We start from the raw sequence: 24,582 nt of genomic DNA on the forward strand, positions 1-24,582 counted from the left end.
GAAGAATCGCGACGGCAGCAATCGAATTAAACTTCATGCATATCTCGCTTCAACGCGAACGAAACGTCGAAAGCACAGTGCATACGAAGCTACCGGCACTGCACGCACTCTGCAAACATCGCAGGTTGCTTTGAACATGAGGCCCGCGCGGTCGCGCGCTTTCGCCACGTTGCAGATAGCTTCCAAGATGCGGCGCTCGCACGGCCGCACCATAAGCAGCAGGCGCCTTAATGCTCATAAAAATTAATGCTCATGAAAAATTTGTTTTTCTAAAACGGATTTAATGCATCACTTGTGGAGGTGTTAAAGAACGTACTTTGAGAGAACGATTGGCATCACCTCCCCAGGGTATATTGATAGGAGCGAGTGGGCACTAGGAGTGACCGGTTGCGGCATAATTGTCAGTGAAGAAAGCCATCTTATCCATCTGAAAATTTTCTCTTACGATTCCTTTCTTTTATTTTGCGCTTACCTGTGATATTATAGTGCTCAAGTTTCTCAGCAAGATTTCATTTTAGGGTCCGAGCGCTCAGTGGATCATCGGGCACATTGTCTTGTGATTTGTCAAGAAAAGCGAAATGCTGCCTTTGTTTGCGGCCAATCGTAATACAAAGCATGACCTTCGAGATTCGTTTCCGCAATCACCCTTTGGGGATCAGAAAAAAAAATGTTTTTGAGATTTTGCCTGCCACAAGCACGATATGATTATGAGGCACACTGTAGTGCGAGGCTCCATACTAACATTGACTACGTGGGTTTCTTTTATTCTCAACTGAATGCGCGGCCACTCTCGCATTTCGCCCCAATCGAAATGCGGCCACTGTGGCCGCAATTTGATCCAGCGCCCTATGGCTTGGCAGGGCGAAGCCGCAACCATTACGCTACCGCGGCGGGTGCTTGGGGTTGTGAATGGCACAACAAATGAGGCACAAACGAAGGCTAACTCACGTTTATATCTCAGAAACAAGGTAAGCCTACAAGAAATTCTCTGCAAATCATCTCTCGTTAGCACAAATCATGCCAGATGCGCTGTTCATAACAATCTGCTAATACGGATTATAGGACCTTACGGCATACTTTCCAGCATTATCGTTCTGGAATACCCTGCCGTTAGACATTAGTTCTTTTTACGGCGTTTTACGTGCCAATACCACTTTCTTATGCTGAGGCACGCCGGATAGGGGTATTCCGCAAATTGGGACCTCGTGGGGTTCTTGAACCTGCACCTAAACCTACGTACATGGTAGTTTTCGCATTTCGACGCCGTCGAAATGCGGCCGCCGTGGCCCGGATTCGATCCCGCGACCTCATGCTGAGCTGCCCAAAACCATAGCCACTGAGCTACCACGGCGGGTAGATATTAGGTTGTCTCCATTTTTACCGGTTTTTAAACAGGTAATATTTTCGTTTAAGCTAAATCGCTAACCTGTGATATACGGTGCGGTATTTTCTACTTGTTCTTGCCATTTCCCCGCTTATGAGTGTAGCCATTATTTCATGTCTTTTGACGACTTGCCTAGTTTCCGACCTCTATCATATTTAGCTTACAGTTTTTGTTACTCTTTCTATAGTGTGTACTGTAAGCTTTTAGTTCTTTCTCTACTGTTTTTCTATGTAATAAAATTTTCTTTTAAGGGCAAGAGCACGTCATACAGCTTTATGCTCTAGGACCTGCTCCTGCATATTCCATTATCAACGTACACTGCTGAGGCATCACTGCGAGATACTTCTTGGGACAGTTGGTAGTTTCGCGCTTCACTGTCTTCCTTTCTTCTGTCTCTTTTCAAGTAATGAATTTTGCGCCACAAAGTATACCCAAGCATCACTGCGAGCCGGCCTAGATGGAATTCCTGCATCGTTAAATTTGGCGCTACGCAAACATTTCACACCTACATGCTACATTTCGCAGCAAAAAGAAACCTCTGTGAGTTACCCATCCATTACTAAGTAAAATAAAAAATTCTTGCTACTTTCCTCTTATATATAAATTACCACACAATTCATGTGATCGCTATGTGCGTCCTAAATGAAATCCTGATATGCTTTGCGCAATTCCTTAGGGTACTCAAGCCTCCTGTTTCAGAATAATAAAACCTCTTCTTTTAAAGGGCTCGTCCTTGTATATCTTTCTTCGTCCGCGTTTGTGTAGTGCTAAGTTTCACGATTTACACTAGCGAATAGCCTGAATAAACTGAAGCTGAAGCAAGAGCTCAAAGGTGCTATGTTGGTCAATCTGGGCCATAATATGGCGACCGTGCAGTGAAATTGTAGAAGAACAGAAGCAGCGCTAGGCGCGAGAACATTTATCTAATTGGTTCAGTAAAGAACACCAGGGGCCCTATAACGTAAAACTATTCCAATATGTTTCTATTCCAATCTCCTGACGTCAAATTTACGTAACCACCAACGCAAGCACCGGGCGGTCACCCGCAGGGTTGTCTGAACAGACCAATCAAATGCTCTCCTCGTTCATAGGAGGACACTTTTGTTTGCTTGAAAAACGAATAACATTGCCTACACTGAGCGGCTTGTCGTATCTAATTGGCTGACAAGAGGCGAGGAGAACGCTCAAGTGGAGAGGGAGTCGATGGGGCCGAGCCACTGCACTGAAAGTCGATAACCGTATGGAGAGGGTGGTGCCGGCGTCTACGATTGGTCGGCTTTCCCTTACTTAGCTTGCGGTGGCTGGTCGAAAATCGCGGCGGCATGCAACGGAAGCTCAAAAATGACGCTAAAACGGACCATCAGCAAAGAAGAGTTGGCAGAATGAGGGGGTAAACAGCCGAAAGTGCTCGAAAACGTTACACAGCCACGCAAGAAGCTTTATTATAAGCAAATACACCCATGCTCTCCGGCAGGTGCGAGTAGGCAGCGTCTGAGCGATCGGCGGCAGCCATCTTCTATTCCTTTCGGAACGGGGCAGCCTGCGGCTATTCCGAAGAAAATTCAGTTTTGTTCGGCATAATAATGCATCTTTATCGCGTACTCGTCACTTTGACGCGGTGAGTTTGTGCGGTTTTGTGACGTCGCGTGACAGGCAGGTGAAGTGGGTGCATCCCGAAAACATTTTACCAATAGCCAAGGGCTGATGGCGAAAAGGGGTCGAATCAGAAATAACTGTTTTGCTTTTTTCTGTCAAATCATGCATAATCAGTGTGTACACATCATATCAGATGGGGATGTATCGCGGTTTTCGTGACGTCGCGCGATAGACAGGTGAAGTGGGGGTGGTCGAAAAAAGTTTTTGACGAATCGTGGAGGGCTGATAGCAGAATTGGAATAGAAAAGTTTGGAATAGCTTTACGTTATAGCGCCCCAGCTTTCCATTACGCTCATTGGCAAGCTTCCATGCTGTCTACTTGAAAAAATTGCTGGCTCTCGCAAAATTGAAAGCAGATGTAAGCATGAAATGGCAGCCGGCAAAGCAGATTGGTTGCATATTATACAAGCCACAATCTTTAAATGGGTATAGTTCACGCTTGCAACGGCACACCCCACCAGGCCACAGTGTACCACACCATACTACGCACTGTTTTCATGTGGACGCCGCCCAGCTAGAAAAAGAACGGCCGAAGGGCGCACGACAGGCAGCGAAAGACGCCAAGAAGACAGAGCACGCTGCCGAGATAGTAGAAGAAAGAATTGAATTCTGGGGTTTTATGTGCTGAAAACACGATTTGATTATGAGGCACGCCGTCGTGGGGCACTGGGGATTAATTTTGACCACCAGGGAATATTTAACGCGCCCACAATGCACGGGACACAGGCATTTTTCTATTTTAGCCTCCTTCGAAGTGCGGCCGCCGCGGCCGGAATTTGGCCCTCCGACCTCATGCTTAGCAGCCCAACGCCATACCTGCCCAGCCACCGCGGCGGGTACCAGCGCCCGAAGGAGGCGTCACGCAGCGCGGTGCCATCTCTCGAGGCAACGCAAAGCCCGCGCCGCAGAACTCACGGACCGCTAAGTTCAGCGCTCAGCAACAAAAGATGGCAACGAAGTCTGCCTTTTGAACGTCCCCCCCCCCCCTATTGAAAATGAGAAATAAAACTTCAGCGCGTTACACAGCTTGAGTGATATGGTGAGCAAACATTAAGAACTGTGAATCAATATTTTCATGACTTGTTTTGGCAGTAACTAGCGTATGCAACGTGGTCTTCTACAAAGGGTTGGGGCCACAGAACGCATTTTTTTGTTTTTACTGGTTACCTGCATGATCTCGTTTTGTTCTCGCAACTTGCCCAGGTGTTCTCTTTGTAGTGCCCAGATAACGGCTCTAGCTTTTGGCTAAACGTCACTTGAGAGTCACCGGCAACGTGAGCTAAAAGCATTTCATGCTTTATCTAAAGGCCTGGAGCGAATCTTGAACTTGCAGAATGAAATCCTGCACACCGAAGGTACAATACGGATAAGGAGAAGTGACCAGGAAGGGTGTCTTGCGGTGTTGGCAAGACGTGCTGAGGCCATCCGCAGAAAGCTACGAGAAAATTGCAGCACATGCGCTCCTGTACGAGGACTCATGGTTTATGCGCAATGTTACTAGCGGACCGCTTGGAATGAGGACTGAGGGTTGACAGAGACAACCGCAAAATTTCAACTGGTTGGAATGGTAGGCGTAGGTTAGGCCGAAGCATCTTTGAACAGAGGAGCGTATGTGCTGCCGAATGAGACCATGCCTAATACATTTCGTTGACCCCGTGGTTTATTTCTTAAGAGGAAATCAATAATAACATGGGGCGCTTCAAATCATTGCTCGGTAGTCATCTCGTCAGCTTTAATTTCTGCGAATAATGGTAGCGCTGTGGGCTGCTTTTGCGTGGAAAGGATGCATTTTTCCGCCACAACGATAAACACGAAGACATAGACAGGAAAGAACAGAACAAACGCTATACTTTCATCAAGTGGTTTAAATGCAGGAAAGATAGTGTACGAGTAAACGAGAAATACCGATACAAACAAGGCGGTGTCGCGTGTTTCGTGCTAGTCTTAGTATACCTGCTATGCAGACGTGACTATAAAAATCATAATCTTCTGTCTCGCAATATTAACAGCGGAAAGTTTGAACCATTTTAATTATGCACATCGACATTATAATATTCGGCTGACAGCGACGTCTCCCTCGTCTGCGAATACATCTGAGCGGGCAGACTGTGCTAAATTATCCACGTGTCCTGCAGACACAATAATTAAGTGGGTGAATATGTAATCGTTTATGTTTTAAGGATAGCCGCCGTGTTTTTTGTTTTAATTCTTCCAGCTAAATACACACGCACAGAATAGGTAGACTTGTATTCCTCACAAGAACTGCCACATTAGTATAATCAGTACATATGCCTATTACGCAATAGGGTATCCGGTGACCACTAAATGAGGGCACAAACATGACATATCTATGATGCTATCGGCAAAAAAGATTCCAATTAGATGCAGAGACCCGCATACTTACGCGGCCACGTCTGGAAATAAATAGCCTCATTCATGTTATACAGATTTCAAACTGTATAGAAAGAGAAGTTTGTATGACAGTTGAATATATATACTTACTTGATGACGTCTCCGATTTCACTGAAACAGATGGCGTACCATACTTATCAAATTTTTATATTTTAGATGAGCATCAGCATTACTGTAGATAAACAAACCGCAATGAAGGCTTTCTATATAAAGCACCGTGGTTGCAATTTAGGAAGTCTTCCTGTGTGTATAAACGGTTTGTGGGGACAATAACCGAGGACATACGATTGCGAATGTTGAGATAACAGAGTACCGGTAATTGACAAAATGTATACTTGCATACGAAAGTCTGAGTCATTTTGCTGTCTCCTTAAGTACAGTGGATCACACTTCAATTAGGGCAGAGAGCGCAACTTCAGATTTATGGCCTTTTTTTTACTTCACAGGATTCATGAACGTACTCATGCACGTGAAGTCTCGTGAGCGCATTCCCGTTCACCCGTGAGCACAATTATGCGGACTGTACCCACGGACAACTTTCTGTGGCTATGAAGGCAAAGCTACGGGCGCGTGGCTGCTGCACATGTGTTACGGCGCCAAGTAGTACGGCAGCGTTTGACAGTGCTTTTTGTTGGTCGGAACAGACGCTGAATCGACGCCGCTTCCGCGTTCGACCGTTTCACGTTTCGCCAGACGCGGTAGGGAAAAACCTCAAAATAAGTAAACTTTTACACTCATTGGTGTGTTCTGTCTTATTGAACTGTTGCTAGTAATGTGTTTGCTTTGTATTCCCCAGCATAAGCGAACCTGGAATAGAACGCAGGACTGTTTTCAGAAGGTCTCTCGCGTGTGTGCGCTTTGCCTCCATAGCTTACCCTAATTCATAGCCACAGAAAGTTGTCCGCGAGTATAGGGACTTCGCGATAAAGCCGGCTTTCTCCTCTGCCTGCGAATGTAACTTGTAAGTGCGGAATGCAGTTCAAACATGACGTTTGCGCATTTTACAATGACCCCGTCAATCGTAGTTGGTTCATAGTAATTACGAAGTAGTTCAGTTTTTAGGGGACGCTGTGGGCCGTACCGTTTTCTTCGCGGGTGTACAAGCACGGGCAGTCGTCTACCTAAATGGGTCGAACATTGAAATTGTGGTGAAGAGGAAGACGAAGAAGGCGCTCTTGTGTCGGCTGTGCGCGTGATCAGCGTGATCAGCTACTAGACTGGGCCTAGTTCCTCATAATAAATCATCTTATTACATTTGGTGGAGGTGCTGCACTCCCCGACCTCACCCTGGAACTTCGCAGCGGAACTTTAACATCTGCTCCAGCCGCTACTATGAACGACGCTCCCAACAATCCGCTTGGCGCATCTGCCGCTCCTGTCATGTGCGGCGCCGTGCAACGGCAGCGGGACCCTCCTGTTTTTAGCGGTTCAGGTGAGACTGACGTAGAAGATTGGCTGTCTAGCTACGAGCGCGTCAGTGAACAAAACAAGTGGGATGACCTGACGAAGCTCTGTAGCGTCACCTTCTATCTTGCTGACGCTGCGAACTTCTGGTTCCACAATCACGAACGCGAACTGCAAACCTGGTCCGCTTTCAAAACTGCATTCGCGGAAGTCTTCGGTCGCCCAGCCTTGCGAAAACTCCGTGCTGAACAAAGCCTCCGCCAGCGCGCTCAACAGCCCGGCGAGACTTTTACTAGTTACATAGAGGATGTCGTTGATATTTGCGCCCGCGTCGATTCCACCATGACTGAAAAGGACAAGGTGAGGCACATCCTCAAGGGCATCGAGGACGACGCATTTAAAATGCTCCTGGCGCAGAACCCTACTTCTGTTGCAGTTGTCGTCACTCTTTGCCAGAGCTTCGATGAGCTGCGTCGACAAAGGGTCCTTGCTCGCAGCGCTCTCGCACCTGGCGACTCTCTCTCGGGCCTCACGCTTCGCTCAAACACCACGCCAGCAGCATCGCTCTCTGTTGAGATTAAGGATTTCATTCGTAAGGAGGTGGCGCGCCAATTGTCTATGCTGCCTCTCAACGATGGACCTCCCCAGCCTGACACATCTCTGGCTGCTCCCACTAGGCGGGCCATTCGCGAGGAACTTGCTGGGTCTTTACCCTTCTCCCAACCCTGCCCTCCCGTGGCTGCACCTCTGGCCTATGCCGAAGTCGCCGCGCGACCTGCGCGGCGTTTTCGTTTCCGGCGCCAATGCGACTTCAAGCTGCACCTTCTCCCGCGTCGCCTCGCGTTCCATCTCGACGACCGGTTCAGACCCCTTAGCGCGCACGCGACAACCGACCCATATGCTTCGCTTGCGGTGTAGCCGGCCACGTTGCGCGCTTCTGCCATCGTCGCATGCCACCTGTTAACGCTACTGTCGCACCGCCTGGATATGCCTATTCCCACTATACCAGCGGGCATGCGATGCTTGCCGGCCACGAGTTTTCGCCGCCTCCTCGACGCCCTATCGGCACCCATCGTCCGCCATCACCACGTCGTCGCTCATTTTCCCCCTTACGTCGCCGCCAGTCACCTAGCGAGGGAAACAAGTTGCTGCAGTTCCGCAGGCACGAACTGCAAGCTTCGGGACTTCTACAAGGCCTGCACAGTCGCCACGCAATTTATTGGACGTTTTGGTCGAAGGAACCGCCGCAATTGCGCTTATTGATACTGGGGCTGCAGTTTCTGTCATCGACGAAAAGCTTTGTCGCAGCCTCCATAAGGTCACGACGCCATTGTCTCGTATGCTTCTAAGCACCGCGACTGCGCAGCATATAGCCCCGCTCGCTCAATGTACTGCAAGGGTGGTCATCGACGGCATTGTCTATGTTGTTGAATTTCTTGTGTTGTCATCATGTTCACATGACATTATTCTCGGCTGGGTCTTCTTGTCTCACCATCGTGTCATCATCGACTGTGCCCGGGCCGAAGTAGCGCTTTTCCCGCTTGCCGATGCCCCGCGGCCTGACCTGCCTCACAGTCCTGGCCTTTCGACCAAACTCCTTGCACGCTATGATGGCCCATACCGCGACATGGACCGTACCTCCGCTGTCACCTATGTTGTAGAACCTGTGACACCTTCAACCGACTTAAGCCGCACTATGACCCCCTCATCCTACATACGCCGTAAGTCGCCAGGATGGCTCCTCTTCTCTCCCGGGGGCCATTGTGGTGAAGAGGAAGACGAAGAAGGCGCTCTTGTGTCGGCTGTGCGCGTGATCAGCGTGATCAGCTACTAGACTGGGCCTAGTTCCTCATAATAAATATTCTTATTACAAAATGAACGAACTGCCCAGAAACCGGCAGCTTCATTCGCCACATAGTTGAAGTTTGCCGCCGATGTTTCCCAAATGGGTCATTTTGATCCATTTTAAGGCGGAAGCCTTTATGGCTGATTGTCAAGGTCATCTGCCGTTAGCAGAAACTGTCACACCTTTCGGGTCTCCTGATTGGTTTCCTCTGTGTCGTTACGTCACTGCCGCCAGGCACAGGCATGCGCCTCCTGATTGGCTCACCCGCATGAAGTCACTGTCGTCAAGTGCGGGTGTCGGGGTGGTTCGGCGCCGCGCGGAATGACTCATCACATCTGCACGCGTGGCGGCCGTGTATTCGACGGTGCGTCCTGACGTCACTGTCGTCAGGCGCTTCAGGCAGCCTACCCGATTGGGCGCTTTGTGGCCTGACGTCACTGTCGCGAGGCGCGCGTGGCGCGCGTCTGCTTGCGTGTGCTGTAGCGGCGGTGGCGGTGGTGGCGGCAGTTCACTTTGCGGTATCGTGTGGGCAGGATGCCTCGTCTCGCCAAACCAGCGTTTCCCAACACGCGACCTGCGGGAGCCGCTGAACGCAAACGGCGCTCAAGGGAGGCTGAGCGTATACGTCGCATGCATCAGGGCGGCGATGCACGTCCGACACCACGGAGTCCAGGGCCGTGACGGGCCAACGCAAGAGAGGCAATGCGTTTGAAGCGACTCGCTGCATCTCCGGATATCGAGGCAAATGAAGCTCGGAAGCGCCGTGAGCGCCATCTTGCCGCGGCAAGCTGAGCAAGTACAAGTCAATAGAGCGAAGTTTGAAGTGAACTACACCCCGACACCGCCATGGAAGACACGTCTCCTCCTGATCCACAAACGGCGCCGCAACAGTTCCAGGAAGCCACAGACCACTTTAACAGACACTTCGTCCACAACAACGTTGCAGGCATTTAATAAAGAAACAAACATTCACATAACAGTGTACGAGGTTCGTGCCTCCGTGGAGTATGCTTCCATCGCCATTGGCAATGGTGTCAGGCTTCCGCCGTTTCACACTTTAGTCTCGACGTAGTGTCTTCCGTTTTTTTTTTCTTTATAGATATACACTACGTATACTGTGTTCTATGGCATGAAATTGTCATTTACAATGCTCATTTAGTACGCTGCTCTGTGTTACACAGCCCGCCGAGTGAGGGTGCCAGACAACTCGCGCGTCACATGTCCCACACTTATGCAGATCATACAACCAATAATTTCGAGCAGCGTTCTGTATGAGCACCGTTTCGAGTACTTATTCCCTGACTATTGTAAATCTGTACAAAGGTATCCGGTGAGTTTTAGCATTGAAGTTCAGCCCATAGATTTAGCTCAGTGGCTATTGCTTCTTGCTGTTGTAAACGAAGCCGGGGGTTTCATTCTCAGCGAAGGCTGCCGCATCTCGACAGGGCGGATTGCCCACTTTCTTACGCACTGCTTTTAACGACCGCCTGATGGACATTAAAGAGGAGGGCTTATACACGTTATACGTATATGGTATCCTTTGAAAAGCCGAATTTCCGGTAATTTGACCCTTATAGGTCAATTATTAGAAGAAAACATTCGTGCCAATCTTCCATATAATATTCGTACCAAAGTCCTAGTGCCAGTGCGTATGTATGACGTCACGGATTTGAATGTATTTTCTCCGAATTTGTGCCGTTGTGCCGATGTGAATGCTTGGGAAATTGGCTAAGTTCAATCTTTGGCTCCGTTTCGAAGTCCGAAACAGCTTCAATGCCCGCATCTTGTTTCTGCGTCGTATATGGTTTACCGAGCCTCTTGTCGCCCTAGCAGTGGCTTTTCTCGGTTTTGCAGAACATTCACCACGACAGCCTAAACTATTATTTTTTTATTGAGTGTCTCATTAAGAGCACCGTGTGGTCAAAATGATGCGCAGTCATAAGCAATGGCTTTTCTCATAGTTCTTTCGTTAGCTTCGGGATGTTAAACTACGGAAAATAAGTAAAACTGTGCCTACACACGCTCAAAAGAACTTCTTACCTGAGGAACCTTCGACAGTAGACCCGGCGCTCATCTGTGCGGATGCTAAAAGTCAGGGCAAGATGTATTTAGGAAGTTGCAATATGCGCAAAATTTTTGAATGGAAGTACAGTTATTTTACTCAACAACAGCGCTCTTTGAAACTGCATGCGTAGCGTTGCAATTTGAGAAATGCTTTACCATTTAAGCCCATGGAGAAGAATCAATAATTATGCAAGCACCGACAGTTAGTGTTCACCAGTGAAAAACTATCTTCAGGAATTTTAATAGTTCTCAAGTGTTTTCGCTGGGCTTCGCGAATAGGTAAAAAAATGCGTGTTATTCAAACCTGGAAAACAAATTCGGCAGAATGCTTGCGTGTCGGAATGCGAAAAGATTAAAGTTCCTTTAGGGAAATGCTTTTATTTTATACGCTCCCATATTGCAAAACCCAGTGCCGCTGGGACCCAATGCGCCGGATTATGGGCCCAGTGCCACGCGCTGGATGCTGCGGCGCTGGCTACTCGTGCGAAAGAGAGAGAGAGAGAAAAAACTTTTATTGTCAAGTTTTAGTGGAGCTTTCTTTCCCAGCGGTTTGGGCTAGCGTGGCGTCTGCTTTGCCGCGACGCTATCAGCCCATTCCGCCAACCGTATCTGGTCTTGCGGGTTGGAAGTTTTCGTTTTTTTCTCCCACTCGTCATGTGAGGGAGCTCGCCTAAAGAGTTCTCTCGGGGGAGGGTTCTTTTGGCATCCCCACAAGATGTGATCTTGGTCCGCAAGGGGACAGCTACAATGTTTGCAGTTTGGTGGATATTCACCACCGGTCATTGCAGCTAGCCTTTTTGGACTAAGTACAGATCTAGTCTGTACTCTCCTGAGGTTAGTGGCCTGTATTCTTGTCAGTGTCTCGTGCGGGGATGGATATATTCACCTGGATTCGCGGTAATAAACGGTCATTTCGTTGTAGGTGTGGATACCTTCATGTCGGTCAACCCCGTCGGGCAAGCCCACCTCCCGGTTACTAGCTGCTCGGGCGGTTAGATGGGCGGCCTCATTGCCAGGGTTGCCCGCATGAGCGGGTACCCACACCAACTTCAATTGATTGAGGTTTTTGTTAATTATTCTGAATGCTCGAGGGGAAATGAAACCTGAGGTGTAGTTGCGAATCGCTGTTTTCGAGTCGGATATAATAATCTTGGTGCCCGGAATGGAGGTGCCCATGGCGATGGCGGCCTCTTCCGCCTCCACAATGGAAGATGTGTTTACCGTCGCACAGCTGATGTTGTGCCCGTCGCCATTAGTGACGGCTATGGTGTGTCGACCATCACTGGTGCGAGCAGCATCCACGTATATGGCGGGTTGGTTTTTGTAGCATTGCCAGAGTGCCGCCGCCCTAGCTTTGCGTCTACCGCTGTTTTCAGTGCTCATGCTTTTCGGAAGCGGGGGGATAATCTTGGTCCGGATAGTGTTAAATATTCGTTGTCGTTGCGGGATGTCTAAGGCTGGGCAATACCCTAAGGTGTCGAGGTTCCGCTGTCCCGCATGTGTGCCGGATAATCGAACTGTTTGAGCCCATTTGTGGGCCTCTATGATTTCCTCAACGTTATTATGCACCCCTAGACTCAAGAGTGCCTCTGTATTAGTCCATTTTGGTAGCCCAAGAGCCTGTTTGAATAACGTTCGGATTAGACTGTTAATCCGTTCCAAATCCCTCTTCCTGAGATGCAGGTAAGGGCAGACATACGCCACTCGGCTCAGAAAGAAAGCCTGGATTAGCCTGCAGGCATCTTTCTCCTTAACTCCTTGCCGTCGGTTGGAGACCCTCCTGAGAAGGTTCTGTAATTGCCCAGCTGTAGTTTGGAGTCGTGGTATGGCTTCTTAGTTGTGCGTGTTTTGCTGGATCCACAAACCTAACACTCTGATTTTAGGAACGGGTGGGACCGGTTGTCCAGCTACCTGCACCTGAATGTGTGCCGGCAAATTAGCAGCCGCATTTGCGGGATTTTTTTCGCGGACTATAAGCAATTCTGACTTTTTCAGCGAACAGGTCAGGCCATTGTTGCGAGCGTGTTTCTGACTGCGTCAGCCGCTGCCTGCAGTGATTCTGAAATCTCTCCATCTGACCCAGTGCACGTCCAGATCGTTACGTCATCGGCGTAGATGGCGTGCCTGATATGAGGAATCTCTTTGAGATGTCGGGATAAGCCACTCATGGTGGTATTAAAGAGGAAAGGAGAAAGTACTGCTCCCTGTGGTGTACCTCTAGTGCCGAGCTGTATGGTTTTTGCTTTCAATATTGCCTATGTTTACGGTGGCAGTACGTCCCTTGAGGAATGTGGTAATATAGGTATATGTTCTCTTACCTACGTTCATGTTGGATACGTTTTCTAGAATGGCTCGATGTGAGACATTGTCAAACGCTTTGTGTATGTCTAATGCTAACACTGTTCGAGTTGCGCGTATAGGCGCTGGGTTAAGGATATCATTTTGTACTTGCCACAGTATGTCTTGGGTGCACAGTTTAGGACGAAAGCCGATCATTGTCTCTGGGAAAAGGTTGTTGGTTTCGGCATAGTCAACCAGTCTATTGAGAACCACATGCTCCATAGCCTTACCAAGACAAGAGGTAAGGGATATGGGTCTGAGGTTCTCTCGACTGAGTGACTTGCCCGGTTTAGGAATGAAGACCACGCTAGCGTGCTTCCACTCTTGCGGGAGTGTACCGTTTTGTCAGTGCTGATTAAAAAGCTTGGTGATCATTGTTATGGTAGGGTCATCTAGATTCCTGAGCATTTTGTTGGTGATCTTATCTTTACCGGCTGATGATGTCGTGCGTAGGCAGCTGAGAGCGGCTCGTACTTCGGCCTTGGTGATGTCTTCGTCTAATGTTGTGTTTTCGTCTCCTCTGTACTCTATATATGCACCCGGCTCCCGTTCAGTATTAAGATATTGCCCGATCAAGAGGTTTACGAATTCAGAGTCTGTGCCCGGGAAACTGTGTACGATTTTCTGAATCCTTTTATGAGCAGCACCTTTAGAGTGTTGTGGATCTAGCATGTGTTTAAGCAGGGTCCAGGGGTTCTTTTTGCTTAACTGGCCATTCATATTGTCGCATAATTGGTTCCATTCCATAGTGCTCAGCTCGCTAGAGTAGTCCTGAATCTCTTTCTCTAGGGCGGCGAGTTCGTGGCGCAGCGTGCGCTTGATCTTATTCTTTAGCCATCTCTGCTGAAGGTCTTTACGCTTTTCCCATAGACCTAGGAGTTTTGAGTCTGGCACGGGGCCTTCCTCTTCTATCGGTGCCATGGCCGTGGCATTGTCCAAATCCTGGATAAGCTCATTCGTCCACGCACTGAGGTCAGCTATATCGGTGAGCTGTTTGCGGTTTCTTACGTATCGGAATACATCCCATTTGGTATGTGGAATCAGCTTCATTTTCCTTTTATGCCCTTTTGAAGGGATAGTGATAACAGCGATATAGTGATCGCTCCCAAGACTAGTTTCGGTGTTATCCCAAAGAGCACCATTGGCATTTTTGACGAAGCATAAGTCGGGTGTGGTATTCCTGCTTACACTGTTGCCGATACGCGTGGGCCTATCTGGGTCAGTGATGAGTGTAAGTTCCAAGTCACTTGTCACTGAATATAGTGCATTGCCTTTCCTAGTGCAGGTTTGGTATCCCCAGACTGTGTGCGGAGCGTTAAAATCTCCTACAGGAAACCAGTTCTTCCTTCTCTGCGGCTTTACATGCTTTTTCCAGGAGGGCAATAACTCTGTTGCTTTTATCTTTCGGGGAGCTGTACAAGTTAAGGATGAATACACATCTGTGCTCCTTTTTCCTAGGCAGTAGCTGTACAAATGTGTAAGGAATTTTGTCTTCCTCCAGATCGATTGGCATCGCCGTTAGGTTGCGTTGTATCGCAACTGCCGTAGAAGGTTTATTGTCGGCTTCAGTGAACTCATTGAACGTGGTATACCCAGTAATTTTGATTTGCGTGCCTGTTTCCTGTAAGGCTACAACATCTACCTTGGGATCAAAGCTAGCGAGTTGGAACTGCAGTGCTGCACGCTTTTGCTTAAAGGATCTGCAGTTCCATTGCATAATCTTAATAGTTTCAGCCATCTTTTTTGGTGTACGGTTCTGCCCTTACCGGCAATACAGATGTCATTTTGATGCCCTTAGTGTTGAGCACTTTGGTAGCTGTGGTGGCAAGTTGTTCGTGTTCCGGGCTTTGTGTAAGGCTCTGTGTACATTCAGCTCTATACACAGCACCTATCCTGGTAAGCTCGTGGGCTACCATCTGCTGAAATTCTGCGGTAGACTTTACGTGACTGGAGACTGTCTCAGCTAGCTGAGCAATTGCTACTTCCAACTTATCTGCTCTGTCCATATGGTTTGAGGCTTCGCACTCCTTGGGTGTGTCCCGCACTGCCGCTTTGCGTTTGTTTGACGGTTCTGCCTCCATCGATTCAAGTTCACCTTTCCGAACACAGGCCACTATTTCGCGTGCAGCCGGCGTCATAGAGGCGCCTCCAATTGGCTGCCTACTTTCTAGGGCCCTGATTTTGGCATTGGTTGCCTCTAGTTGTTGTCTCAGTGCTCTAATCTCTTCAGCGAGCTCCCTCACCTGGTTTGCATCCTGTTGAGGTCGTGCGGGCGTGGGGTTGGGCTCGGGATTGGCTGACCAGGCGACTTTCCACGATACCGCCTGGACACTTCGTTGTTTGGAGTTGGAGTGGCTACGAGACTGGCTGTTGCTCCGGCTGCGCTGCCTGCTGCCACTTCTACTATTTGAAGCTTCGCGCTGCTCGGAACGCACGGAAGGGCGGCCGTGCCGCACGGCATCTCGGTAGCTCGTTCCGCCCTCTGTGCCGGCGCCAGATGCGTTTTGTGTGCCACTCGCCGGTGGCCCTGCTGTCATCGACGTGGTCACGCTTCCTCTTTTTCCTTCCCTAGCTGGTTGTCTGCGCTGCGCAGGTGGATAGAAGCGATAGCGGCAGCTGGGAGCGCCGGTAGGGTGACCGCCGCGGCAGATGATGCAACGCCCTTTGCACGCTGCCACAGTTCCCCGTGGCGGCATCTCATGTTCGTCGCCGCAATGGTGACATCGTTGTCGTCTTGGGTCCGGGCAGACATCGGAGCGATGGCCAATCCGGCGACAGTTAAAGCAGGCTTCAATCCATTCGCGGAATGGATGCACGTTAAAGATTGCGGCCCAAAAGCGGACGTGCTTGGGTAATGTTTGTCCGGCAAATGTCACCATAATATGGCGAGAGGATCCTATCCTTCTTGCTCCAGCGATTTCCAAACCTGGATTTCTCGTGCATATTTCCTTGAATATGTCGGCGTCAGTCTCCCGAGTAAGCGTAAAAGATAACGCCTTTCACTGAATTTTCTGGGGCCAGTGCGTAGGCCAGAACGGCACATTCCTGTTGCTCAATTTTAAGGCATTTGATGTTATAATAAGCTTCAGCTCTTACCCTGGATGGGGTGCTGATCAGCGCAGTGTTGCTGGTAGGGTGTACTCTGACTTGATCTTCTTGCACCGCTTCATCCAGGTTAGCTTGGGCCGCAGCACACACTGTACAAAGAATCTTGGCTGCATGGGCCGTAAGACAGCAGGTTGATCGCGCACTGTGGGCGAATGATGATCTTGTAATCTTCGGCCGGGAGCTTCGGTAGGGGTCTTCTCTTCCGTAACGACGGCGGGCGAGCGCGATATCTCGGTGCGCTGCTTGGCGTTTCATTCGGCGTCCCTTTGTTCCCTTCGGCGGCTGGCTGCGTCTTGGCGTCAGTCTTGCGTCGGGCATATCGCCGCTGCGTGTCGAGAGCGGTCCAACTGCCGCTGTTCAGTTCTTCGTCGGTGATGTTTTCCCCATCCACGACGATTTCCATGCTGCAGAATTTTCGGATCACTAGGGTAATACAGTGGTGTGGGCGTGGAGTCCCGACCACGCCGGCGCCGATAGGCTTCTCGATGAGGAGAGCAAGAAGTGAACGCCGGCGAAAAACACTGGTAATAAGGCGAAATGTCCACCCACCGACCAAAACTTGGTATCAGCGTTGTCCTCTCGTCTATAGGCTCCTCCGCTGTCACCTATGTTGTAAAACCTGTGACACCTTCACCCGACCATAGGCATCGCGGGCGTGACACGGTTCATGTCAACCGACTTAAGCCGTACTATGACCCCCTCATCCTACCTACGCCGTAAGTCGCCAGGATGGCTCCTCTTCTCTCCCGGGGGCCATTGTGGTGAAGAGGAAGACGAAGAAGGCGCCCTTGTGTCGGCTGTGCAAGTGATCAGCGTGATCAGCTACTAGACTGGGCCTAGTTCCTCATAATAAATCATCTTATTACAAAATGAACGAACTGCCCAGAAACCGGCAGCTTCATTCGCCACATAGTTGAAATTTGCCGCCGATGTGTCCCAAATGGGTCATTTTCATCCATTTTAAGGCGGAAGCCTTTAATGGCTGATTGTCAAGGTCATCTGCCGTTAGCAGAAACTGTCACACCTTTCGGGTCTCCTGATTGGTCTCCTCTGTGTCGTTACGTCACTGCCGCCAGGCACAAGCGTGCGCCTCCTGATTGGCTCACCTGCATGAAGTCACTGTCGTCAAGTGCGGGTGTCGGGGTGGTTCGGCGCCGCGCGGGATGACTCATCACATCTGCACGCGTGGCGGCCGTGTATTCGACGGTGCGTCCTGACGTCACTGTCGTCAGGCGCTTCAGGTAGCCTACCCGATTGGGAGCTTTGTGGCCTGACGTCACTGTCGCGAGGCGCGCGTGGCGCGCGTCTGCTTGCGTATGCTGTAGCGGTGGTGGCGGTGGTGGCGGCAGTTCACTTTGCGGTATCGTGTGGGCAGGACGCCTCGTCTCGCCAAACCAGTGTTTCCCAACACGCGACCTGCGGGAGCCGCTGAACGCAAACGGCGCTCAAGGGAGGCTGAGCGTATACGTCGCATGCATCAGGGCGGCGATGCACGTCCGACACCACGGAGTCCAGGGCCGTGACGGGCCATCGCAAGAGAGGCAATGCGTTTGAAGTGACTCGCTGCATCTCCGGATATCGAGGCAAATGAAGCTCGGAAGCGCCGTGAGCGCCATCTTGCCGCGGCAAGCTGAGCAAGTACAAGTCAATCGAGCGAAGTTTGAAGCGAACTACACCCCGACACCGCCATGGAAGACACGTCTCCTCCTGATCCACAAACGGCGCCGCAACAGTTCCAGGAAGCCACAGACTACTTTAACAGACACTTCGTCCACAACGACGTTGCAGGCATTTAATAAACAAACAAACATTCACATAACAGTGTACGAGGTTTGTGCCTCCGTGGAGTGTGCCTCCATCGCCATTGGCAATGGTGTCAGGCTTCCGCCGTTTCACACTTTAGTCTCGACATAGTGTCTTCCGTTTTTTTTTCTTTATAGATATACACTACGTATACTGTGTTCAATGGAAAGAAATTGTCATTTACAATGCTCATTCAGGTACGCTGCTCTGTGTTACACAGCCCGCCGAGTGAGGGTGCCAGGCAACTCGCGCGTCACATGTCCCACACTTATGGAGATCATACAACCAATAATTTCGAGCAGCGTTCTGTATGAGCACCGTTTCGAGTACTTATTCCCTGAATATTGTAAATCTGTACAAAGGTATCCGGTGAGTTTTAGCATTGAAGTTCAGCCCATAGATTTAGCTCAGTGGCTATTGCTTCTTGCTGTTGTAAACGAAGCCGGGGGTTTCATTCTCAGCGAAGGCTGCCGCATCTCGATAGGGCGGATTACCCACTTTCTTACGCACTGCTTTTAACGACCGCCTGATGGACATTAAAGAGGAGGGCTTATACACGTTATACGTATACGGTATTCTTTGAAAAGCCGAATTTCCGGTAATTTGACTCTCATAGGTCAATTATTAGAAGAAAACATTCGTGCCAATCTTCCTTATAATATTCCTACCAAAGTCCTAGTGCCAGTGCGTATGTATGACGTCACGGATTTCAATGTATTTTCTCCGTATTTTGGCCGTTGTGCCGATGTGAATGCTTGGGAAATTGGCTAAGTTCAATCTTTGGCTCCGTTTCGAAGTCCGAAACAGCTTCAATGCCCGCATCTTGTTTCTGCGTCGTATATGGTTTACCGAGCCTCATGTCGCGCTAGCAGTGGCTTTTCTCGGTTTTGCAGAACATTCACTACGACAGCCTAAACTATTCTTTTTTATTGAGTGTCTAATTAAGAGCACCGTGTGGTCAAAATGATGCGCAGTCATAAGCAACGGCTTTTCTCATAGTTTCTTCGTTAGCTTCGGGATGTTAAACTACGGAAAATAAGTAAAACTGTGCCTATACACACTCAAAAGAACTTCTTACCTGCGGAGACTTCGACAGTAGACCCGGTGCTCATCTGTGCGGATTCTAAAAGTCAGGGCAAGATGTATTTAGGAAGTTGCAATATGCGCAAAATTTTTGAATTGAAGTACAGTTATTTTACTCAACAACAGCGCTCTTTGAAACTGCATGCGTAGCGTTGCAATTTGAGAAATGCTTTACCATTTAAGCCCATGGAGAAGAATCAATAATTATGCAAGCACCGACAGTTAGTGTTCACCAGTGAAAAACTATCTTCAGCAATTTTAATAGGTCTGTGTTCTCGCTGGGCTTCGCGAATAGGTAAAAATGCGTGTTATTCAATCCTGGAAAACAAATTCGGCAGAATGCTTGCGTGTCGGAATGCGAAAAGATTAAAGTTCCTTTAGGGAAATGCTTTTACTTTATACGCTCCCATATTGCAAAACTCAGTGCCGCTGGGACCCAATGCGCCGGATTATGGGCCCAGTGCCACGCGCTGGATGCTGCGGCGCTGGGCAGGCGAGGCGAACTGCGAGGCGCTGGCTACTCGTGCGAAAAACAGCTGTGGCGCGTTAAGTATACGGTGCCTGGACACCGTTCATATATTTTCTTGAATACAGAAAGCAACAAGGAGTGTTTTAGTGCAATAAAGGAAACGTAAAAATAAAACTGCTCCGACCAGGACTTGATCGTCACAACTATAGATCCAAAGCCCGGCACTTTACCGATACGCCACACCAGCAGACGAACTGCAGGGAGAACCAGCGCCTTTACAGCACAAACCAGTGCACCCCAGCGTCATGGCATTGGAACCAGCGTATCTTCTAGTGTGACCTCTTAGCCAGCGTTGTCACTGGTGTCCCAGCGGGTCGCAGCGAGCGCCAGCGTACCCAGTCGGATCCAGTGCCGGAAAACGCCCTGGTTCCACACTCGAAGACGCTGGTCTTTGCAATAGGGTCACGACGTAGCGCCACGCGCTCACTAAGCCCGAAATTTAGCGATCCAGATGCCTGCAATGTGGCGTGTGCAGTGACGCGCGCACTAGGCCGCACATTTAGCCAAACAGAACCGTTGAGCCGCCGTGACGTCGGGCAAGCGTGCTCGTCGCGCACCTCAGAGGCCCGGGCTCCATTCCCTTCCCGACTGAAACGTAATGGACTTTCTTTTTAGTGCCATTAACTTACTTTGTTTACATGAACCTCTGTGAGAAATTGGACGGCAATCGGTGCATTTTTTGACGTGTTCTTACTCTTTGCGCCATCGGCCATTTTTCGCACCATCGCTCGGTCACGTAGACGCCGACGGATTTTTCGTGTAATGAGGCATACATTGCTTTCGCATTGAGGTGGCCTGTATCGCATTTCGTGTCCCTCATATGGAAAAGTATGCAAGTACCCGTGATGCGAGGGAAAGGGGTTCCCAAAACGGCTTCTCCAGCTAGCACTTGGGCAACCCAGTATTCCAGAGAATATTCAACGTGAGTGCATCTTAGCATGGCCATTGGCATATTCCCAAAACTGAGGTATCACGAAAATTTCGCGCAATGTGCTGAGCTACAGCGCAAATTACCGTTCAGCCTAAAGCTGTGATTTCAAAATAATTCCTAAATAGTTTGTTTAGGATGTATACAGAAATAATTTCAGAAATACTCGTGCGCGATATGTATGGCGAATTCGGCAGCTGCACTAAATTCGATTCGAGGAAGCCTCTGTAATTTTTCAAAACTTATGTACATGATTCCGTCAAAAAGAAATCACGCCCACAAGTTAGGCGAAATAAACATATTTCCATTAACCTTCTAATACTGCACCGCCCTTGCAAAGCTTCGTAAGCGATTACCACCCAATGGCTATTCTTTATGCCATGCGGCAGAATGTCGTGTGTGGTCTGGGACTGTGGTTACGTCATAGTCGTCTAGGTGACAACAGCAAGAACAACAACAACAATAATAATTATAATAATAACAATAATAATACCTATATAAACATAGATGCGCCGATTGAGGGAAATGACAACACAGCTTGGCTGCTCGTCCTTCAGAGTGAATGGGCTGATTTTTTACTTTGATGGGACGGGTCAGGAATGAGAGCCACAGTGGCTTGACTAAGATAACCGACTCCATTTACATACTGACACACGGCAGTGCAGAAAACAACAAAAATAAATAAAACATCAGTACAATTCTGTTTACATACAATAATACACCCAGCCGTGCGGGAAAAATACAGGTGCCGCCACTGTTAGTGGGAGCACGAAGCCCTCGGCATCGCTGAGCAGAGTGCCCCACCACCGGCGCCTCATGAAGTCTTGCGGCGCAGGCGTAACCAGTGCGATTGGCAAAAAGCCCGGGAAATCTATTATACGGGCTCTCTTGTTCCTGCTAGCAGGGGCCGCGCTTGTACCTTATGCATAACGCACACAATGCAGGAAGATTGCGGCGAACTACGGAGTGCAGGTTTATTCAAAATGACGCTGGCAAAGTCAGCACGATAATGGGTGCATCAATACCCTTACAGAAGTTTAACATGACAAATAGATGCCGTATTACGTAACAATAATTTAGCTCTCGCTGCCACCGCCATCATGCCGGTAAGATGGAAGCTGCAAACGCGCTGCTGCTGTCGTCTCGCTTCTTGACGTGTGTCTTGGAAGTCGTGTGCCGCTAGTGACGATTTCGACAAATGTGCGTGACGTCGCCATGCGCCATGACACCGCGATCACAACGCGCCAACATGTGGGGATGATATACCCATAAATCTTCGCCGTCACAGCCTTCAGTTCTGGCCACTGCTTGGAATAACTAATTGAAGTTGCAACAAAGCAGCTACAATACATGGCGTGCTCTAATAACTCCCGAGTTTTACAACAGTCGGCAGACGCCAGTTGGTTTTCCAAATAGTAAACACTTCGACCAGTCAGCAGAACTCGGTGGCGTCCCGGTCACGGTCAAACATGAACAGCGCACTTACCCATGATTGTCAGAATGCTGCTCGGTTTAGCTGTCAGTTCGGCAAGGGACGCAGAGAGCGTAGATCTTCGAGACGAAGGTAAAAGTCCGTCACCGAAGAGAATGGAGCCGGCAATCACGAGCCGCGCGTGTTGAGGCGCTGCTGGCCGCAATTGCAATAAGAATTCTCTTTTGTGAAGACGTTGACGAAGAGAGAGATCTTATATTTAGTGCAAATAACGGTGTTTGAGAAATTCACGCTCTTTCAGTGTCTACGTAGATATCTAGCCTCTTTGCGCCAACTTTCGTCCTGAGCACGCAAATATACAATTTGGCCCGTTGCTTTCGTACAGCTGTGCATTGTCGAAAGGGTGTATTTGTCCAGAAGGCAAGTTCGTTGCGCTGATCTTCACTAGAGGGAGAGTGGTTCGGTCAGCACATTGCGAAAATGATGATGATGACATGGCGCTGTGTAATGCGCTAGCTTTGTTAGGGTGCTTCATGCACTTCCCGCCAGCTACCTATTTATTTAATTTTTTTATTTTATACCCTAAAGGCCCAATGCGGGCATTACATACGGGGAGACTCATTAAAGAAATCTTAACAATATGCAACACAGAATATAATTGGCTAATACAGAAATGAACAAGTTAAGAAGCCAGGTACAAGTTATTAGGGGGGAAAATGGCTAGGAACAGGTGCTGAAAAAATGCACATGTAGCAAATCCCACAAAATAAAACCAAAATCGCACCTTCAGAAAAAAACACATATCATTCTACATTGGAATTTTCTAAGTATGATCAAAGAGCTGTTTGAAATGATGATGTTCCAGCGATAGCCGCAGTGCTAGAATGAAGCGGATTCCGCTCTTCAATAGCCAGGACCAACGGTGAGTATTTGTTTAGTTCTGTCCGAGCAAAAATGGGTTTAGCCTTCTTCATATGATCTACACGAACCGATGTGTGCGGCACCGGGAGAAGATGTGAACTTGCAAGTGGTGTGTTGCCGTGGTAGAGAGTATGGAAAAATGATAAACGGCTGAATTTTCTGCGCATGACCAGAGGGGGGAGATGGAGCGATATTTTCAGTGCTGTTACACTTTGATACCGAGAGTAACGGGAAAGGATGAATCGAGCAGCCTTGTTTTGTATAGATTCCAACATGTTAATAAGGTAGGTATAATGAGGGTTCCAGAACACTGACGTATATTCTATCGCAGGACTGATTAGCAGGTTGAATGCGTGATGTTTTGTGTGCTGATTGGCTTGGTGTAGTCGGTGTTTAAGAAGACTAAGTTTTTTAAGGCTTTGATAGTAATCAGTTCAATATCAGTGCTCCAGGATAAATTAGAGCTAACATTACCACCTAGGTATTTTACCGACGCTGCAGTTTCAATGATATTGTGGGGATGTCGCGGCTAGCGAAGGACGAATCCCAACATAAAAAATTGGAGGACGCTTAAGCTTCGCCTTCAAGAGTGGGACGCGACAGCGTTCCCGTCGACCCGCCAAGGGGTCGACAATGCGCTACGGCACAGCGATCACTTACGATGCGCCCCGCATCGGACTTAGCGCCCACCTATCACGCGGTGAGCGTCGAGCAACGCAGCGCTCGGCGCGGCAACGAAACGTGCGCCTGAGCGAACGGAACGAACCAAAGAACTCGGTGTCTCGGAGGGGAAACGATCTACGCCAGCCAAACGTCGTGATCGGCACGGGCAGAGAGATAGATAGTGATCTAAACCGGGAGCACGGCGAAGCGTCGTCAGGGGAGAGGGAGTCCCGCGACGCGCCTGGCAGCGGTCCCAATGCGCGCGCGGCGCGCCTCCTGTCGGGGCAGCGCCGTACATTGAGAGGAGGGGGTCTTCTGTGTTTGCCGCAAGATGGCTCTGCGTGTGCGGAAAGCGCAGAAGAAATTCAGCGGAAACGCACTTCGCAACTCGTGTAATTTTGACTTCTGTACGTTACATGTTCATAATTACCGATATACACCGCAGTATAACTTTCCACGGCTCGTTTCGAAGGCAACACCACATTCACTAGAGGCGCGTTTGCACCGCTTGGAAGCATCGAACTCGTGGCTGAGTGGTAGCGTCTCCGTCTCACACTCCGGAGACCCTGGTTCGATTCCCGCCGGGCCAATCTTGGAAGTTGCTTTTTATTTATGAAGCGCCTGCCGTGATTTATCGCTCACGGTCAACGCCGCAAACGCCGACACCGACGCCGACGACACCGGCTTTTCTGCGACACGAGCTCCTTAACGCTATCGCGTTAAAACGCAACGCGTCTTTATTCGGCGAACGATGTCAGCGGACGGGCATACCAACGCTACGTTTGTCACAGTAGCGGGTGGTAGAAGGCAGCTTTTCTCAGCCAGGCAGCCTGTTTTTATAGCCACCATCGGTGACGCATACCTCGGGTGACCTGGCGGTGGCGCTATACTTTATCGACCATATCCAGCGTCCACCTGTGGTATGCTTGGCCAGATGATAAGATGGAAGGTGCGCAGAAATATGCGCAGAGTGTGTCGCCACATCACCCCCCCCCGCGGAGTGGAGAGC

The 24,582-nt window shown here is 49.3% G+C and overlaps 1 protein-coding gene across 1 annotated transcript in view; it reads right to left on the reverse strand.

Moving 5' to 3' along the window:
- The window catches only part of LOC135916399 (uncharacterized), a 208,680-nt gene extending 189,542 nt beyond the window's left edge, over positions 1 to 19,138 (reverse strand). Inside the window, exons 1-3 of the mRNA XM_065449749.2 lie at positions 19,096 to 19,138; positions 10,743 to 10,787; positions 5,543 to 5,563 (exon numbers count right to left, since the gene is read on the reverse strand). The gene's annotated coding sequence lies outside the window, so the exon portion shown is untranslated. The remainder of the gene's footprint in view (positions 1 to 5,542; positions 5,564 to 10,742; positions 10,788 to 19,095) is intronic.
- Positions 19,139 to 24,582: the final 5,444 nt, after the last annotated feature.

Source organism: Dermacentor albipictus, unplaced genomic scaffold (genome assembly GCF_038994185.2).
Source record: "Dermacentor albipictus isolate Rhodes 1998 colony unplaced genomic scaffold, USDA_Dalb.pri_finalv2 scaffold_15, whole genome shotgun sequence".
NCBI lineage: Eukaryota > Metazoa > Arthropoda > Arachnida > Ixodida > Ixodidae > Dermacentor > Dermacentor albipictus.